This window comes from Prionailurus viverrinus, chromosome D2 (genome assembly GCF_022837055.1).
Source record: "Prionailurus viverrinus isolate Anna chromosome D2, UM_Priviv_1.0, whole genome shotgun sequence".
NCBI lineage: Eukaryota > Metazoa > Chordata > Mammalia > Carnivora > Felidae > Prionailurus > Prionailurus viverrinus.
This window is the reverse complement of record NC_062571.1, coordinates 40059302-40078152: the sequence shown is the minus strand read 5'-3', so window position 1 is coordinate 40078152 and position 18851 is coordinate 40059302. Positions and strand designations below refer to the sequence as shown.

The 18851-nt window shown below is 49.4% G+C and overlaps 1 protein-coding gene across 3 annotated transcripts in view; it reads right to left on the bottom strand.

The window, feature by feature from the left end:
- Window positions 1-18851, bottom strand: part of ANXA11 (annexin A11) — a 44431-nt gene that overhangs the window by 21115 nt on the left and 4465 nt on the right. The window lies entirely within an intron of this gene.

Here is an 18851-nt window from a genome sequence, read left to right as displayed (position 1 = left end):
ACATCTTATCCATTTGTCAGTTGATGGACATTTAGGCTCTTTCCATCATTTGGCTATTGTAAGCTAACATCTTTAAAAAAAATGTAAACATACAAACTCAGTGGTGTATATGTATACACACACACACACACACACACACACACACACACACACACACCATCCCTGGAATGATAAACAAGAAACTTGGTAACCCCGGTTGCCTTTGGAAGGGAAAACCGGGAATAGAAATGAAGCTTACGGTTTATATTTACACTTTTTTTGCCACATACATGTATTGCCTATTAAAAAAACAGCTTTAAAAAAGGCCTGATTCAGGTGTGGATTTCTGAGCTCACTTGAGGCCATGGCTGTCCTTCCAAGATTTAAATAACTCACACAGGGTCTATTCAGCCCCAGGCAGCCTGGCTCAGAGCCTGGGGTTAGCAGTATTACATAAATGTACCAGGGGACCCAGACCCAGAAGATCCACTAGTGTGTCCCCGCCCAGGGCAGGACCACAGGGCAGCCTCAGGCTGCTCCCAGCGTGATGGCACTCATTCCCAGGAGGGCTTTGCAGACTTCCCAGCAAGAGTCTAAATTTGTCCCCTGTCAGTAAGCCGGGTCTAAACCCATGACCGGGGAGCAGGCTTTCATCCCTGGGTCTTCCCCTCCCCTTGTGAGTCCACCTCCAGTCCACGCCCTCTTCTGCAAGCAGCCTCATGTCCCCACCACTTCCGGTCTGCAACTCACTCCCTTCTCTGTCGCGGAGCCCTCTTCAGAAGCAAAGGCCCCAGTTGTGGTCCCCCAAGAGTACAGGACAGGACAGGACCGCCGCCTCCCTCTTCCCTGCCTCTTTGGGGGGTACATTGAGAGACAGTTCTGGACAAGGAGACCTGATGCGGATTCCTGTTAAACTCCCAATCATTCAGCCTGCTGCTCAGCCTGCTGATGTGCAGACATTCCGATATCAAACATCTTCATGCTCAGTTTTGTTTTATAGCCGCTGATTTGGTAAGCATGACATCTGCTTTCTTCCAAGTAACTGGGAGGAAAGGGCCAAGGACCACATTCTTGAACTGTCACTGCCAACCACACGCCAGCCCCACAACAGCAGGTGCAGCCACTCAGCTGGCTATCCGGCCCCCAACTCTACCACAACACCACACACGAGTCCCCATCAACTTCATGATGGTTTAAAGAGGGCCTGCGTCAAGTGAGGATTCTAACACACGGCCCATGCCTAGAGTCCTCTGGTTTGCCTGCCTAATAATCCCCAGGAGAAGGGCGACGGCAGCTGGATGACCTAGGGCACCCTTGGGGTGCACCATCCCTGCCCCCAGTGCCTACCCAGCCAGGAGGCTGCTGGGATCCAACTCTCTGACTCACAGTGCCCACATGCTTTCCCCTTTGTGAACATTAAGAAATCTGCTCATCGTCCAGTCTTTGTGTAACTTTGAGCCACCACCGGGGGTGCCTGGGTGGCTTGTGGCTCAGTCGGTTAAGCGTCCAGCTTCGGCTCAGGACATGATCTCAGTTTGTAGTTCGAGCCCCGCATTGGGCTGTCTGCTGTCAGTGCGAGCCTGCTTCGGATCCTTTGTCTCACTCTCTCTCTCAAAAATAAGTAAACATTTTTTTTTTTTTTTTTTAAAAGAGGCCACCACCAGGGCCTGCTGTACTCGGTGGAGGTGCTCCCGGCACCCCGGGGCTGCCATATCCCCGATCGGAGGTGAGCTCAGGCAGGGCTGCTAGGGGCTCCTCACCGTCCTCTCCCAGTGCCTGACTAGCCCTCGTTCTCCACTGCAGAGGAGAACACAGTGAGCTACAACCTAGCAGATCTGCTTTCTCTTTGGCATCCACAAGTATGGCATCTTCCGCACTGACCAGGCCCTTCTCCTACTTCTGTCCTTCAGCAAAGGAGAAAGGTGCCTGGGGAGGAATGCTTCACATTGCTGATGCAAGTCTCACAGACTGGGGCATATCCCCCATTCTACGGTGGCTCTGGTCAGGACGCTGACCCGGGGACTCACTGGAGAGAGCTTATTCCACAAGGCAGGCAGCTGGCCTCTTTCAGGATTACTCCAATTCTCAGACACCAGTCTCTGGGGAACGTCCAGCCTCCAGTCCTGCCACTTTTGGGCCCATGTGAAACAAACACCACCCCTGCTTCCTCACTGGGGCCATCCACCTGCCACCCACCTGCCACTGGACACTTGATTTCATCCAGCTGTGGCCTGTCTCTGGCTAAATTGTGCTTCTCCAACTTCAGTCTGCAAAACAATCCCCCATCGGACTTGTTAAAACCCAGACTGCTGGGTCCCTTCCCCACAGTCTCTGAATCGGTAGGTCTAGGACAGGCCTCCAACTCTGTATTTTCCACATGGAAGCTTCCAGGTGGTGCCGATGCTGCTTGACTGTGGACCACACTTTGGGTAGCACTGCTTCATCACGCACGAGAATCGTCTGGACTGCTCGCTGAAAATGCCTGTGCCGTGGCCCCAGTCATTCTGGGCCCTTCAACCTTGGAAGGACCGAGGAATCTGCAATTTAAACAATCACCCTATCCCCATCCCCAGTGATTCTGATGTAACTGATTCCGCACTCCACACTCCAGGAAACACTCTTTCCTTTCAGGTACTGGGACACCTTCTAGCTTATACTGCCTAGACTTTCTTCCCAATAGCAAGCCCTGAAGACGAGCACCTAGACCTGGGCATCCCAGGATCGCATCAGAACTGAGCCTCATAGTGCCAGGCTGATGAGGAAACAAAAGCAAGAGAAACGTAGCTTGAATTACATCTCCTTACAACCTGAAGCCCACTGACACACATCTGATATACGCAGAGCATGACCTTGCTCAAGGAGCTCATGGCTGCCTTCCTGCCTTCATGCTTTTTATTACAAACCACAAGTAACCTTATCTCAACAGCAGCTAGCCCCTCAAATCCCTGAAAGCCTTGCTTCCAAATTCCTTTAAAACATACTTTATCTTGGGGCGCCTGGGTGGCTCAGTCGGTTAAGCGGCCGACTTCGGCTCAGGTCATGATCTCGCAGTCCGTGAGTTCGAGCCCCGCGTCAGGCTCTGTGCTGACAGCTCAGAGCCTGGAGCCTGTTTCAGATTCTGTGTCTCCCTCTCTCTGACCCTCCCCCGTTCATGCTTTGTCTCTCTCTGTGTCAAAAATAAATAAACGTTAAAAAAAAAATTAAAAAAAAAACAAACACGCTTTATCTCTATCCCCCTCCCTCCACAAACTTAAAAGTATATCATCAGTCACTCCCCACAACCCCAGTGCAGCTCTTCCTGCCCACGGGTTCTGTCCCTGTGCTATAATACAATCACCTTTTTGCACCAACAACGTCTCAAGAATTCTTCCTTAGCCGTTTGCTCACGAACCCCACTTCATAATTCCATCAAAGCGAATGCTGAAAGTATATAGCAGGCACACACTATATACTCTACAGTCTCAAGGACTGTAAAAGGGCCTGTTTCCTAAAGCTGTGTATACGTATGCAAGCATATGGTTACATTTCAAGGGCTCCACAAGGGCAGGAGCCAGAGTCCTCAAACGCAGGAATCTAGAAATGCTGTGTTGGCAGAAGAGGCGAAATCATCCAGAACGAGAACCTTACTCCTCCCGCTCACTCGCCCCCCTCCCGTAACAGAGAGCCTAGTCGTTTCCTCACCTCATCAAGGGGAGAGGGAGACAGGAGCCTCCAGCAAGGCTGGGCTATGCACACCTCCTGGTGTCCAGGCTGACTTTTCCGGGACATGGAAGAGAAAGGGAGGGTTGGATGGTGGCAGTGCCATGCCGGGCACAAGGACACGGAAGTATCTTCCCCAGAAGGCCAGCACGGGACTCAGGGGGGGACAGAGCTTGCAGCAGGCTAATGCTGAACAGAAGGGGAGGCCTGAAAGCATCATCCCTGAGACCTCCTGCCCCTCTGTGCCCTGCAGCAAGCCAGGCAGGCCTGGACCAGAGTGGAAGCTTTTGGGGGATGACCTCTCTATTGGCCTTCCCCAGCCTGGGGGCTGGAGTATTCATTTGTGTATTCATCTTTTAATATTAAATCCTCAATCTGGTTGTATGCAAGAATTTAAATATAGAGTTTAAGTCATGCAGCTCAGATGATTCTCAGCTGATATATTTTTAAAAACAAAAAGAAGAGAAGACAAGCCACCAACTGGGAGAAAAAGTTTATGCAAGACACATCTGATAAAGGGCTGTATCCAAAATATAGAAAAGAACCCTTAAAAACTCAACAGTAAGAAAACAACCTGATTTTTTAAAATGGGCCAAAGGCCTGGACACCTCACCAAAGAAGACCCACAGACGGCATTTGAGCAGATGAAAAGATGCTCCCCATCAGACATTAGGGAATTGCAAATTAAACAACGATATACCATTACACACTTATCAGAATGCCCCAAATCCCACACAGTGACAACACCAAATACTGGTGAGGCCGGGGAGCAACCAGAGCTCCTGCTCACTGCTGGTGGGAGTGCAACAGGGGACAGACCCCTTGGAAGAGTCTGGCAGCTTCTTATCTTATCCTATAATCCAGCAATTCTTGGTACTAACCCCAGTGAGTTGCAAACCCGTCCACGTAGAAACCTGCACACAGATGTTTACAGCACCTCTATTCAAAATGGTCAACATTTGAAAGCAACCAAGAAGTCCTTAAGTAGGTGAATGGATGAATACCCAGAGGATGGAATATTATTCAGTGCTAGAAAGAAATGAGCTGTCAATCCACGAAAAGACATGCAGTGCATAAGAGAAAAGGCTACATATTGCAGGATTCCAACTCTTGACAGACTGGAAAAGGCAAAACTCATCAGGGGTAAAAAAAAAAAAAAAAAAAAAAAAAAAATCAGTGGTTTCCAGGAATTAGGGAGTAGGGAGGGATGAACAGGCAAAGCACAGAGGACTTTTTAGGCTGGTGAAACTATTCTGTATGATACTAAAACGGTGGGTATATTCGTTAAAATTCAGGGAATGTCCAACACTAGAAGTGAACCCTAAGGTAAACTATGGACTCTGGTCGATTACGATGTGTCCACGTAGGTTCATCAATTGTAACAAATGTACTTGTCTGGTAGGGGTGTTGATAACAGGTGTTGATAGTAATGTACTTTCCACTCAATTTTGCTGTGACTCTAAAACTGCTCTGAAATATAAATTACACTTAAAAAAATAGAAAATAGAATTTAAAAAGAACAGGGGTGCCTGGGTGGTTCTGTTAGTTGAGTGTCCGACTCTTGGTTTCGGCTCAGGTCATAATCTCAAGGTTTGTTGAGTTCGAGCCCCACATCAGGCCCTGTGCTGACAGCTCGGAGCCTGGAGCCTGCTTCAGATTCTGTGTCTCCCTCTTTCTCTGCCCCTCCCCTGCTCATGCTCACATGCTCTCTCTCTCTCTCTCTCAAAATAAACAAACATTATAAATAAATAAATAAATAAATAAATAAAACTAAAATAAAAGAATAAAATAAAAAGATTAGAACATATTGTAGGGAAATTCAAACACAGCCAGAAAGACACAAAGTGAAAACAAAAGGTCTCTCTACCCAAGGTTGCCGCTGAGCAGTTTCTCATGTATAATTCAAGACCCCCTCCCCCAAAACATACACAAAAATGCATGTGTATGCACGCGCGCGTGGTTTATGTATGCTCCTATGTATATACAATTGTTTTAAAGCAAGAGATGTATTTGCTTATCTGTAAACTCTCCTCGCTCCAGTGCAAGGCTAGGTTTGGGCAGACTCGGGTGTAATTAATGGTGCACATTCTTACCTGGCACTGTTTGCAGAGATAAAGTTAGTTCGCCCCCAGCCAGTCTGAGCAACTTCTGGCCTCCATACACTGCCCCAGGAGTGGTGGGCCATTCTCCCTGGGTCAGTGGGCAGGACAACAGGAGACAATGACCCAGACACGATGCAAATGAAGCCCAAAGCAAGCAGAAACACCTACCCAAAGTAATCCACTTCCAAGAATCTTACATGGAAAAGGATCCCAAATGTGACCAGGAACCAGCTCCATCCAGATCTCCGCAGACCTCACTAACCCATGGGCGTGAAGTGGGATTGGGAGGAGGGCTGGAAGGAGGGCTTTACCTCTCAGGGCTCGTCCTTCCTTTTGCATTCTAGGACTCCTAAAGGGGTCTTTAGGTTTTTACTCCAGTCCTAGGTCTATAGACTCCCAAATGTTCACACTGGAAGCGACCTTGAAGAATATCTAATTTCCAACCCCTTTGGTTTTGCAGCTAAAATACACCAGGGGCACTGTTTACTCAAGCCACTAACATACTAGGGAGAGGGTCCGTGGTAGAACTCTGCTTGCTGCCTGCTCTCTCCTAACACAGCCACGCTGCAAAACCTGTGGCCACTTCATCCTGAGCTAGGCTGGCTTGTTTGGTGGTCCCAGTTGGTCCCGCCACTGGAGACCTACTTCCAGGCCCCTCTTCCCAGGGCAAAAGGAAATGCAGTAAATATGCTCTGAATCAGGGTTTGCCAAGGCCATTCCTTATGGCCAGAAGGCCCCAGAGATCCTCAGGTGCCTAGGCTCACACCACTTCCCTCTCCCCACACCTACAGGGTAGGAGGGAAGCCAGGTACAGGCTAGAGCTATGCCACATACAGTCCTTCAGAGCTGGCTCAGCACTGACCTGGACCCCCCACCCCCAGCTCAGCCTTAGCAAGCAGAAACAGGCAGCTTGATGTACAGTTCAGTGTTTCCTGAACTGTGTTCTTGGACACCAGCTTAATATCTTGCGAGTTGAGAATTTAGACGGATGCAAAGAGAGAGAGATCAGTTGTCCAAAAACTTTGGAAAATGCTGCCTACCACATCCCCTCCCCGAAGTGCCAATTCATAATAGCATAATAAAGGCTCTGAGAAATCCTGTAACAAAGGAGCCTACTTAACTTTATCCCCAAATTTCCCAAACTTATTAGGCAATGATGACAACAGTTACCATTTATTGAATAATTATGTGCTAGGCACTGTGTTAAGTGCTTTGTGTGGAATTCAACTTTACAACAATTCTACAAAACACTAAAATAATGATGCCCTATTAGAGATAAGGAAATTGAGGTATGGAGAGATTAGGAAACTTGCCCAATGTTACAGCTAGCAAATGACTGAGCCAAGATTCACACCCAAGCAGTCAGACTTCAAAGCCCAGGCCTTTTACTGCCCTCCCCGCCCCCGGCTATACTATACTTCCTCCAGCCCCAGAAACTAGTATCTCAAAAACTAAAACACACCAGTTGATGGAAGAGTATGGGATTAGGAATTGGGACCATCAAGCCTCACTGTGATCCCAGGTGCTCCATCAAAGGCAGGATAGGGTGGTGGGAAGAAATGAACTCTGATGCCAGACTACACGGGTTCAAATTCCAGTCCTGATCTCTACCAGGTGTGTGGCCTTGGGCAGGTTACCTAACCTTTCTGAGCCTCACTTTTCCACATCTGTAAACTGGGGACAGTAACAGTTTAATATCAGATATGTTCTCCTTGTATCACTTAACCTTTCATTATATCTCTTTCCCCGGTATAAAACAGCAAACAGAGTTAGAGGGTCCCAGAGACCCCCAGACCATTTGATAACACTCATGATGAGAACTGTGCGGGCAGAGGGGACAGGGTGTAGAGTTGGGGAGTAAAACTAGGGGTGGGGGCAGAGGACATGAAGAGTAGAATCCAGTCCACCAGTCCCTTCTCTCACACCAAGCCCAGCCCTGGGAGCAGCAGGTCCTGGGAACGGCTGTGTTGGATGTTCTCATCTCTCCAGGAAAAATCACCAACATGAAACCTGCAAAGTTTTCTTTCTTTTCCTTCTGCACACCTGGGTGCCCTGGGGGGCCTGGTGCAAGCCCCAGGAATGACAGGGGCTGGGGAAACAGAGGCAAGAAGCTGACTGGGGGGGGGGGGGGGGGAGAAGGGGGGGGAGAGGAGCATCTCTGAAAAGGCCTCTTGGAGATGAAACCTGCTCAGGAGGAGGGCGCTGGGGAAGAGCCCCCGCGCCCCTGCACAAAGCTCCAGCCCTGCAGGCACCCAGGAACTGGCGTCGACACTTCCACCTGGGCCCGGCACTGACGGAAACCATTTTCTCTCATCTCAGCTGGGATGAGAGAGAGCACAGCACAGCTCTCCGACAAACCTGGCTCGCTCCTGTTCACGGGACGGTTGCCTCTGACACCGCACCGAACGGGCTTCGGGAAGAGCCGACGCTTAGTCAAAGGCCGATCCCCGATTCGGGATTTCTGAGCGATGGAAAATGAAGGTGAACCCAGATATGGTGTCACCGTCTGGCTCACACCCAAAGCCCAGAACGTGACAAGGGCTCAGGCCTCGGTCCTTGCCGATGCCAAGGGTCTTGTGACAGACGCAGTGGCAGTGAAAAGTCCAAGTCATGGTCAGGACCTGAGGAAACCCACCCCAAAAAAGGGAAACTGTGGGCTGTGCTTCCAAGTGCAGTCAGGCTGAGAGCCAGGTCTGTGTCTGCCTCACCACTTCCGCCTGGGGAGGCGCCTCCTGGTTACGCCACCTGAGCAAGAGGGGCTGCTCCTGGAACCACCTGAGAAACAAGGAGGAGGGGCCCGCACACGTTAATCAGGCATGAGTGCCAGGGATGCCTGGGCCCTCCTGGCTGCCCCCTTCGCTCTCAAGTCCCTCGCCCTTTCCTGCAAAGTCCAACCCAAGGCCGTTTCCCCAGGATCACCTGGGCCCCCAGGGGTGCAGCGCATCCACACCCCAGAGCGGTTACTGTCTGTGCAACACAGCCTTTCAGTGGCTCGCAGGAAGGCAACTTGGGGAGTTCCTTCCCTGGACCCCGCCTCTGAGTGGGGAAAGAGGAAGCCGAGTGACTCATCCCACGTCTTGTAGCCTAAGCATCACCAGCGTCCATCCCCAGATACTCTGTAGGTCCTGCTACCACCAACTGCTCTCCCTCCCGGACCCTAAACCAGTTCCCCATCTTCACACAACCCACGCTCCCCCATCAAGAGCCACAAATATCACAGGGCAGTCACAAGAAACATCTCGGCTCTGCCGTATGAGTTTTGCCCACAGCCCACACAGATCTGATATCATCTTCTAACACTGCTGCGGAGGAACCAGGGTGATACACGGGGTTTCGAGCCCGACGACAATGATTCCAAGTCTAGCTCTACCACTTGCTGGCTGGGTGACCTTGGGCATCTTGCTTGACACCTTGGAGACTTTTTCTTTACCGGGAAAATTGGGGAAGAAACATCTATCCAACTATGTGGCTGGAAGGATTCGATACACTGATACCCATATACAAAGCTACCCACCGTGCAGCTTATTAGCATATAGTAGGCACTCAGGTAATTCCAACTTTCTCCCTAAAAAGCATTAGCCTGGAAGCTAGGATCTGGGTCCTGGCTCCACCACTTGCTGTGTGACCTTCTTGGAGCAGCTCTACCTCTCTCAATTTCGATGCTGTCTGCAAAGATATGACCTGCCCACCTACTTTGGAGTTGCCGTGAGTACTGAAGGAAGCAATAAAAGAAAAAAAAACTTTGTCGAGTATGGGACAGCTCTCTTAACTCTGTGACCAACTCACACAGTGCTGGTCTCTCCCAAGAGGCCAAGAGGACAGGCTGCGATGTTCAGAAAGGGGGAAAAGGGTCATCGAAGATCCTGGACATACACTCCAACTTGGTCAGTGTCTGGTACTCACCTACCAGGTGTCCAGCCCACACAGGAGGGGCGTGCCTAACCAACTATACAACCATGGGGTGTCCCAGGACAACGTTGGTAAGGAGGAGGGCTTTTCCAAGCTCGAGATCAAGGCACCATCACGTTCCTTAATTAGGTCCTTCAAAAATATCCCAGACAGTCCACACCCTGATCCCCCAGAACGTGTGAACATGTTACCTTACATGGCAAAAGGGGCTTTGTAGATATGATCAAGGTTACCAATTATGAGATGGGGAGGTTGGCCTAGACCATCCAGGTGGGCCTGATCTAATTACATGAGTCCTTTCCTGAGCGGAGGCCCCTGCCTGGCTGGGTTAAGGATGAAAAGGAAGAACACAGAGGACGGATTTGAAGCACCGTGGAGGAAGGGGCCATGAGCCAAGGAATGCAGACGGCCTCTAGAACCTCACGAGACAGGGGTGCGTTCTCCTCTAGAGCCTCCAGAAAAGACACAATCCTGCCCAACAAACACCACGAGGCCTGTGAGACAAAAGCGTAAGACAGAAAGGTTGAGCGGTAAATGGTGCAGCCGCTGTGGCAGACAGTAGGGTAATTCCACTTTGGGGTCACAGACCCCGAAGACCAGAAAGCAGGGACCCAAACACACGAGCACACCACTGTCCACAGCACTTTACAAGCGCCAAAAGGTGGAAACAACCCAAATGCCCATGAGAAGGAATGAACGAACAAAATGCTGTGCACAACACATGACAGAATATTACTCGGCCTTAAAAGGGAAGGAGATTTGGAGATTCGGACGTGTACTACAACAGGGATGAACGTTGAGGACGTGATGCTCAGTGAAATATGCCCATCACGAAAAGACCGATACTGTGTGATCCTACTTCCAGGAAAGAGGTGCCAGAGTGGCCAAATTCAAGAACTGTGGGTGCCAGGGGCTGGGAGGAGCGGGGACTGGGGAGTTTCTGTTTAATGGACAGAGTTTCAGTTTGGGAAGATGAAAGAGTTCTGCAGATGGGCGGTGGTGATGGTCGCACAATAATGTGAATGAACATAATGCAGTGGAGCCACACACCTTTTAAAAGTGCTTAAAATGGTGAATTTTATGTTTTTTAAAAAACGTATATATATATATTTTAAATGCTTATTTATTTTTGAGAGAGAGAGAGACAGAGTGCAAGCAGGGGAGGGGCAGACAGAGAGGGAGACACAGAATCTGAAGCAGGCTCCAGGCTCTGAGCCATCAGCACAGAGCCCGATGCAGGGCTCAAAGCCATGAACTGTGAGATCATGACCCGAGCCGAAGTCGGACACGTAACTGACTTGAGTCATACAGGCACCCCAGTACATTTTATCTTTTATATATTTTACCACCAAAAAACTGTGTGTGGTTTTAAGCCACTAAGTTTGTGGCAATTTGTTATGGCAACAATAGAAAACTAATGCATACAATGATCTCCTTCTTTCCAGATCCTCCCATCGTGTTCTCTTTGAAAAGGTCCCTGCCCTCCGTGTGTAAAAGATTCGTGAACAAGTCTATGTAACTTGGCAAGCTTTCTTTGACATGGGAAGCAATAAACCACCAAGACCAGAGAAAAACCATTCCCACCGAGAAAGGGAGGAGCAGGTGCTCGCCTCTCCTGTGTGTCTGGGAGTAAGAGCTCAATAAAGCTTTGCTCCCTTGTATTATCAGTCAACATGAATCACCATGGTGAGACTTGGGGCTCCAAGCGGGTTCTGTATGGCCAGGCCAGACACACCCAGCCAGGAATGCAAATGCTCTGGGGAGGAAAAAGCTCTGCACAGGCAGGCAATCACACTCCAACAGGCCAGGACCCCACCAACTAGGGCACCAGAGCTCACTCCCCCCTAGCGATGACTCAGTTCATTCCTACCCACCCCACCTCAGCCCTCATTTCACAAATGGGGACACTGACAACTGGAAGGGAAGAAGGGACATGCCTAGGTGACATAACAAGATCTCAAGAGGGCCGACCCAGGACCCCCACCTCCTGCCTCCAAAACAAGAGCTCACTGTCCAAAAGGTAGGACACCAGTCAGCCGCTGCATCTACAGGAGTCGGTCCTGGTTTGCGGAGGTCTGGAACTTATACAATTTTAGGGGCCCTCTTTAAGCAATGACACGATGTCAGGGTGTCTGGGTTAAGCATCTGACTTCAGCTCAGGTCATGATCTCACAGCTCGTGAGTTCAAGCCCAGAGTCAGGCTCTGTGCTGGCGGCTCAGAGCCTGGCGCCTGCTCCGGATTCTGCGTGTCTCTCTCTCTGCCCCTCCCCTGCTCGCATCCTGTCTCTCTCTCTCTCTCTCAAAAATAAACATTAAAAAAAAAAAAAAAAAAAGAAATGATAAAATGTTTTGCAGATTTTACAAAATGATAGGACTTTGTGAATCCACTGCCAGGGCCCCTCTCGTGGAAGGGCCAAGGCAAGTGAGGTGGGGGTAGGGGTGTCCCCCGAAGCCAAAGCTTAAATTCCATTAGCTTCAAGGTAATGCCATTCCTGGGCTCGGAGAGGTGCCGGGGCTGGGCTAGACCATCAGGGGGAAAGAAGAGGAGAACACAAAGTCCTGGCCTGTGCCGGGGTCCCTTCTGGCTGCGGACACACACAATAAAGCAGTTGCAGGAAGTTACCCACAAGCGCTTTAGGAGCCATTCCTAGTAAGAATGGAGATTCCGGCTGAGAATCAGGAAATGCATTCTTTGGGAGAGGAAGGTGGGAGAAGAGTCTAGACAACCAGCTTCCCTCTGAAGGGTCTTGGTCAACCTAAGGCTCTCCTGGGCCTCTCCCTCCCTCACCTATTAAATGGGTGAGCCTGCGAGGGATCCATGGTCGTGGACGTGTGCTGCCCAGAACCTGGGGCTCCATGAAGGTTTTGTAGCTCACACTTATTTCCTGGTGGGGAGGGGGAAGAGCGTAAAAGAGACTCTGGGCCTGACTTAAAGGTTTTTTTAATGTTTATTTATGTTGAGACAGAGACAGCACAAGCGGGGGAGAGGCAGAGAGGGAGAGAGAGAATCCCAAGGAGGCTCCACGCTGTCACCGCAGAGCCCCACACGGGGCTCAAACTCACAAACCATGAGATCATGACCTGAGCCAAAACCAAGAGTCGAATGCTTAACCGACTGAGCCACCCAGCCATCCCTGTTTTTTTGTTTTGTTTTGTTTTAACGGAAAAATAGCAGATCTGGTGACACGGGTCCTAAACTTCCTGATGGGAGCACACGGCTAGGGAGGCAGCAGCTACCCCTTCAGCCAGGTGTGCCTGCTTCAGCTGCTCACTGTTCCAGGCACCTGCACACATAGTCAAAGGGACAGGTGTCACCCAGGGCCCTGCCAGTTAAGATACAACGAGCCATATGAAAGCCCAAGGCCTATCACAGATCCTCTCTCACAGTGAAGTAGGGGAAGAGGGGTAGCGGACAAGACTGAAGGCGGTGGCTGTTCAAATGGCTTTGGAGAGGCTCAGTCCCTTCAAGCCTAGGGGACAGGAGACAGTATCTATCCCAGGTCCAAACAGCTGAGGCACTCCCCACTCACCTACAAGCCCCAGGAAACCTCTCCTTCAAATTTTACTTACCAGCGGCTTAACGGTGACAAAGTCCCGGCCAACCTTCTTACTGCTGAAGTGGAAAGAAATCCCCACCAGAGCCTATAGATCAGAGATCTATAAAGATCCGTGAAGATTCTCTTTTAGAGCTCAAGTATGGGCTGACCCCTGTGTAGCTGGGATCCTAAGGTTTGCCAAAGGGCCCTGGGCCAAGGGATACACTGTGCCATGGCAGGAAAATGGCAGGCTCCTGGAGGTCTATGGGCGATGGAAAGACTCACAGGAAATGGCATGTCCGTGGCTCAGCCAGGGCATTTTCTTGGCACTTCTCATCTTCAGGACTTCTGTTCAGACAGTTCCTTCTACCTGGTCTGTCCTCCTTGTCTCCTTTATCCCTTCCTTAAGGCTGGGTCAGTCTTAGCCTTCCTTTAGCCAAGATAGAGCCCCCCCCCCCCCCCTTCAGGAAGCCCACCCGAATCTCTCCATGCATAATGACTGCTCTTCCTGGAACTTATCAGCACTTGGCCTAAAACGTTTTCTATGTTCTCCAGTGCTCTAACAATACTCCCCCTTTTCCAGTACCTATGATAGGCACACATATTAGCTCAAAATAGATCACCTCATTAATCGTCACAATGCTCCCACAAGATCGGTAGTGTCACCTTAAGGGAGCTAAGGCTTAGAGACGACTGACAGGCAAGGGTCACACACCCAAGTAGTGCCAGGGCCAGAATTACTTTTTCCTAGGGGAAGAGCGAGTGCCCAGGCTGTAGGATAGGCCCCTCCTCCTCCTGCCACTGGCTAGCATAGGGCTGGGCACAGCGAGGGCCTCACACGTTGACAGGATACGAGTGGACCCTGATTCATCGCTTCCACATCCTGGGTGGCACCTGCTCTGATGGCCTCTTTGGTCAAAGCTTCTGGTGCACGGGCTTCAGGAATTCCGGGGGCAGAGAGGACTCATCAAGGACATTCCCTTCTCTCCCTCCCACACCAAGGCAGGACCTCAAGCGTTTTGAGAGGGTGCATGAACATCCCTAACTCTGCTGGAGAAAGGGGGTAAGTGGCCTTACCCTCTGCAGGGACCTCAGAGCCTCAGTGCCCTGCCCTCATGGGGAAGCTGCCTCTCCTCTCAGGTGTGAGCACAGTGCCCTTAAGTCACAGAAACAAGCCAGAAAGCCACCGGGCAGCACTCCACAGATCCTGACCACATTTTCCCAGGCACTGAACAAAAAAGCCTCCGAGAGGTGCGGTTAAACATTCAACTCCCCACCCACAGGCCATGAATTAAGACTAGATGGAGCCTATGTCAATCATTATCCAGGCAGTGCCTCAGGCTGTCCTCTGAGGCCTGGCACCCGGGGCTGACCAGCCTGGAGAGGTTCTGGGCAAAGCAGGCTGGCAGAGTGGCAATGGGACGGTGTACAGGCCTTACCACGGGGCTGAACTTGAGCAAGCCAGTTCTGAAAGACACCTCTTAGAAATAAAAAGTCAGTTCCCGGGGTGCTAGCATTGGATGACGCAGGAATCCTAGAATACTGAAATTGGAAGCGGGCTTCATGAAATCATTTGCTTCAACCGGCCTATTTTACTACAGTGGGGAACCAAGACCCAGGAGCAGAAGAGGTCTGCCTGACGTCTCAGGATTGACTAGGGGCAGGACACAGACTAGAACTATGTCTTTTGACTTCCAGGCTGATGCATTAATGGCCCACGGGGACTCCCCTCCACTCAGCACACTTCTGGGCTCCAACCCACTTTCCCGGGCTGGAGATTGGGCTGGGGAAATGTACAGGCTGTCAATAAGGAAGTGACTCTGCGGCCTCCCAAATAAATTCCCGTAAAATCGAGCAGCACAGAAGACAACCTTTGCTCCACGGAAGCCTCTGGGACATTGTTTCCCTCCCTATGAATTAACAACAGCAGAGAGTGGGGGTTGGCCCACTGGGGCCCGTTCTGACCTCTCTGGGGTCCGTTCGGAGTTTAAATGGCCTCTTCCCCCAAGCTCTCCTGGAAATAGTCACCTCCGCCTAATACCTGGAGTTGAGAAAGGTGAGCCAGGAGGAGGAAGCACAGCAAGATACTCTGCATCCCAAAGCTGGGTCTTGGAGGGGCCATCCAAATCCCTGCGCGGCCTGTAAGGTCAGGAGGTGGCTCCAAGCGACAGGATGTGCGGCTGCCAGACCTGACTCCTGGGGGCAGCCCAGAAGGAGCGATGATTCTCAGAGCATCAGCAAAGTGGGGGCAGCAGCTGCTTGCCTGTTCATTCTCGAGCCCACGGGTGGGAGGCTGCCACGCCCAGCACCGAGAGCTGGCCTGCCACTGTAGCGACAGACCATTCCTACTTCCTAACCTGAGGGATAGGGGCTTAGCCAATGGCAAGACTGATAAGCACAGCAGGAGTTCAAATTATAGACAGCAGTGGGCGGTGTCCCAGGAACTTCTGGTTGTCCCCCTCAACCATCTGCCCTCTCTTACTTCCGTAACAGAGCACAAACTGTTGCCTGGCACACGGTGGCTTCAAACAAGAACTGGGTTTCCAAGCCTCCCTTGGCAACTTAAGCAGGGCCCTGCCATGAAAGTCTGCTGTCCCGGGCCATGCACGCAGGGGAAGCTCCTGGAGCAGGGCTACCCAGGGTGGCCCCCAGACCGACGCATCAACACAGCCCGGGTGGCTGTCACAAATGACAATTCCCAGTCCTCACCCCAGACTTCCTAAGTCGCAACTAGGGTGGGGCCCAGAAACCTGTGTTTTAACAAACTTTCCAGATTATTCTTATATATGTTCACATTTGAAAACCACAGCCCCGGAGAATGCTGGAAGCAACTTTACAGAAGGAGCCTGGTGCCTGCACCATCTCATGGAGCGGACATTGACTCGGGCCTCCAATTTCTGAAGAGAGGAGCTCCTCTCTCAATCCATGACCACACCCGAATCCTAATGCAGGTAGGTTAGGGAAGCAGGATGATGAGAAACCGAAGCAAGTCAGCAGAAATCAGAAAAGCGATAACATCCAAGTATAATAAATAATGAACAGCAAACAAGATGCAAGGAATAAAATCAAGAATAGCTGGTATGTGGGGTGGGGGTGGGGGGGCCTGGCTGGCTCAGTTGGTGGAGCGGGTAACGCCTGATCTTGGGATTATGAGTTCCAGCCCCATATTGGGTGTGGAAATTACTAAAAAAATTAAAAACAAAAATAAAATTTTATGTTTATTTTTGAAAGAGAGAGGGAGAGTGCATGCACATGAGGGGGAAGGGCAGAGAGCGGGGGACACAGGATCCCAAGTAGGCTTCATGCTGACAGCAGCCCACATTGGGCTCAAATTCATGAACTGTCAGATCATGACCTGAGCCAAAGTTAGACGCTCAACTGCTGAGCCACCCAGGAGCCCCTTAGAAAAATAAAATCTAAAAACAAAAAAAATAAAATAAAATAAAAAAGTAAAAAAATATATACGTCTCTCTCTCTCTATATATAGACAGATAGATAAATAGATAGATAGATATAGTATGTAAACAGTATTAGGTAAACAGAAAGAAAAACTATTAGTGGAAATACTTATATTAAAAATATGTTGAAGACTGTTCAACATATTTTTAATATAAGTATTTCCACTAATAGTTTAGTGGAGGGTTTATTTCCACTAATAGTTTAGGCTGAGGGTTTTTTCCAGCCCGTTTTTCAGCCTTTTGCCTTTACCTGCAAATACAGGACTTGGAAAACTACTCACTAGGATTTCCTCTGAAATCGCTGATGTGACTTAAAACACAAAGATGCAAAAGGGTGTAAGATTTGGGGGCCCACGTCTTTGTATCTGACATTGGGCCCTCGGACATTTTTGTGTACTGACTATTTTGTCACATACCTTGCGGAATCGAGAAGGGTCACGTGCTGTCCCAAACGAGGAAGGAACAGTGTAATTGCCAGTCAGAGCTGACTGTGACTTTGGACCTAAAGGAAGGGGCAGATATGGAGAGATGCGGCACCTGGGCCTGTCCTTGGGGCTTGCAGGCAAATCTTACTTTACCCATCCCTCCTAAGAAGTTGGGACTGGATTATTTCATGATTATCAGGGAGCTGAGAAGCAGGTGGGGGAGACCTGAGTACCACCTACTCCACACAAACCTGAAAGAAAACTAAACAGACCACGTTGTAAAACGTGTAAAACATTGGAAACCCCCTAGCTGATGCCTCCCTCTACATGTCTGAGCCTTTCACTTACTGTCTTAAAAAATGCACATACTGGGGCGCCTGGGTGGCTCTACACCCAACATGGGGCTCGAACTCACAACCCTGAGATCAAGAGTCACATGCTCTTCCAGGTGAGCCAGCCAGATACCCCCACCATGTAGATCAGTTTTGATCCAAGGATGTTTTAGAAGACAGCATCCTGGATTTCTGAGTATTTTTGTGGAGCAGTATGATCATATTTTAATGTTGACTGGGGCTTTTATTGGGTTATAATTACTAAATGTGATCAGCAAAATTTCTTCTCATTGGGCTGTATTAAGATTTTCTTTGTGGCAACTATATGACCCATACCAGAAGGTTTCACGGACAGGGAAGGCTGTGTATTCTCTGTGGGACACATACTCTAGATGTATCTGTTAACTTGAGCTTATCTGCATTTCTTTGAGTATCTATCAATTATGAGAGGTGCTCCAAAAATTTCTCATTATGATCTTTATTTAAGTCAAGCTGTACTTATATTTATTCTAGATGTATTAATCTGGCATCCATGTTTGGTGTGTACACGTTCATCACGCTTATCTTTGCGGACTGTAAGGGCGTCTGCGTGGCTCAGTTGGTTGAGTGTCTGACTTCGGCTCCGGTCATGATCTCAGGGTTCATGGGTTCAAGCCCCGCGTTGAGCTCTGTGCTGAGAGCTGGGAGCCTGAAGCCTGCTTTGGTTTCGGTGTCTCCCTCTTTCTCTGTCCCTCCCTCACTCATGCTCTGTCTCTCTCTCTCAAAGATAAATAATAAAACATTAAAAAAAAAAAGACATTAAAAAAATTAATTAAAAGACTAAAAATAAATGAACCAATTTAGATATTAAAAGTAGAGCAACAAAATAACCAAAAGAAGGAATGAATAATGATAAAGGCCGAAATTAAGGACCAACAAACAGAAAAAAGTGGAAAGGACACACAAAAATAATTATCCAGTTAGCATATCCAGTTGGAGTCCCATTCATAATATCTCGCAAAGATGTATTACAAGGCCTGTGATCTGTCCCTGATTTGGAAAACTTAATGTCATAAAAATGTCAACTCTTCCTTATAAATAAATACATTCAATGACATTCCAATTCCGATTTCAAATTACAAAAACAGTCAACAGTCTCAGTGCCCATCGATAAGGGAAAAGTTATATAAATTATGGTCCATCTGCACTATAGAACATTCCACAGCTGCTACTGACCTGGAGGAATGCAAACCCAGAGTTACTGCCTGTGATAAACTAACAAAAACACAAGCTACAGAGTAAGGTGTGCAGTACGAATCCATTCTGTGAAAGAAGCAAACATTTACAGGTGCCTTTGTCTACATGACACAGAGGGACACAGGGAGAGACCCTTGGCTGCAGGCCACCCACTGTGCTAACTTCCTGGGTGGAA